Source organism: Penaeus monodon, chromosome 24 (genome assembly GCF_015228065.2).
Source record: "Penaeus monodon isolate SGIC_2016 chromosome 24, NSTDA_Pmon_1, whole genome shotgun sequence".
NCBI lineage: Eukaryota > Metazoa > Arthropoda > Malacostraca > Decapoda > Penaeidae > Penaeus > Penaeus monodon.
The window spans coordinates 6618151-6619867 of NC_051409.1; the positions used below are offsets into that span (position 1 = coordinate 6618151).

Consider the following 1717-nt stretch of genomic DNA (forward strand, 5'->3'; position numbering starts at 1 on the left):
TAGATGCATCGCAGATGCGTGTAGCAAACAACTGTTCACAGGTCAACACCACATGGAAAATTTTCTCGCCCATTCAGTTTCTGGAAAAGCTGCACGTTAATCCTGCAATACAGGCTGATCCCACTTCCATTGCCTAGTATCACAAGGAGAATATAAAGCCGCTCTGGTAGATACACAATTTTATTTGCATATGATACATTCAATAATAATATAACCTTTGGTTTGTTCAGTATTTTTTCTGATTTTTTCAATTTTCCGTGTAGAAGATACTCAGAAGATTGGCGTGATCGGTCCTGAGAAACAAGCTGTGAAAAGGAACAGCAATGTTGGAGTATAACTGCAAAAACAACACAAAGAAACAATAAAAAACGGAGAACGAGTGCACAGAGTTGAAATGAGGAATCCAAATTCAATTGATGGTGAATTTGAGTTGTACTTGATCCTCATCAGGTGATGAAGCCGATTGGATTGCTTGATGGGCTTAGAGTGAGTGAGAAGGCATTTGTTTTCTTTGTCATTTCGTCCGCATTGGTTTCTTGCAAATACACATGAGTCAGTGCAATAAGTGTTCAGATTGAATAATGAAAATGTGAAGTGGGAAATAAGTATTTATAAGAAACGTGTAGCGAGAGAAAAGAGAAGAAGAGAGCAGAGACAACGACGAATAAAAATATGAGTAAATATATAAAGTCACATATATAAGAATACATATAAGAGAGACTATAAACTTGAATGAAACTTACGGCATCAGAAAGGTGGAGGGCATGGCAGCACTGGGGACTGTTACGAATCTTGCGGCTGTTGGCCTTACTTCATGTTCGATAATGGTAATGTGTGTGATGGTGGTTTTACAAGTACACGGGATACAGTCTTGAGGGAAGTGAGGTGACCTGGCGACACGACTGAGCAGCAGTGGTGAAGATGGCATTTCCTGCATCAAATGTGTTGGTGTTAGTAAAGGGTAATGATGATGGAATGGAGCACTTTGTTTTCTCCGGTTGTTGATGTTTGGATTGAGTGAGAGAGCATATTTGTATTATTACAAGTTTTTTTCACAAGTAATGATTATGTCAAGTATTCCTCTTGAGATAAGTTGATTACGCACAAGTTTATATAGGAACTATTAAATTCCTGAAGAAATATATAGTGTTTGGTTAGTTTGAAGAGAAGTGCATTGGTAAACACATAGAGCCAGCCGCAAACACAGATACTTGATCCCGCACACATGTATATAGAGAGGAGAAGAAAAATGAGAAAGTACTTACGGCTGGTAAAGCCTCAGTGTACAGCACAGCTAGGCACAAGATGACAGCAATAGCTAAGAGCTTCATTTTGCAGACGGAAATGGCCTGGAAGAGAAAAGAATCTGAGATGAGTTTAAAAGTGAGTAGCCTAATGTATGTTTATTTAGGTTCATTAATTTATTCGGTATATGAAAGTTTGTGTCGTGATGAACCACACAATATTGTTTATTAATATGAGAAGATAATACCTAGAAATATAGAATGTGGATGTTGAGTATACTTTGAGCTGATGCAAAAGTCGGCTGCAGCTACGACTGTGCACCCAGTTTTGTGTTCCAGATATTTATATATGGGTTCGGGAGGGGGAAAGGGGGGTACTTGCGTCACAAGACAACTTCATAAGAAAGGACAGTGCGGGATATCCTGAAAAAAGGCCTGAGGCATTTTCCATGTCGGTGCCTCTGCGTTATATT

General features: G+C 39.0%; 2 long non-coding RNA genes across 2 annotated transcripts in view; both read right to left on the bottom strand.

Annotated features, from left to right (window-relative positions):
* The window catches only part of LOC119588525, a 13063-nt gene that overhangs the window by 7978 nt on the left and 3368 nt on the right, over positions 1–1717 (bottom strand). The gene's annotated exons all lie outside the window — the stretch shown is intronic.
* LOC119588526 lies at positions 798–1555 on the bottom strand. Its single transcript, XR_005230109.1, has 3 exons — positions 1493–1555; positions 1266–1349; positions 798–931 (listed from the first exon to the last, which is right to left on the bottom strand). It is a non-coding gene; the product is annotated as an uncharacterized LOC119588526 (long non-coding RNA).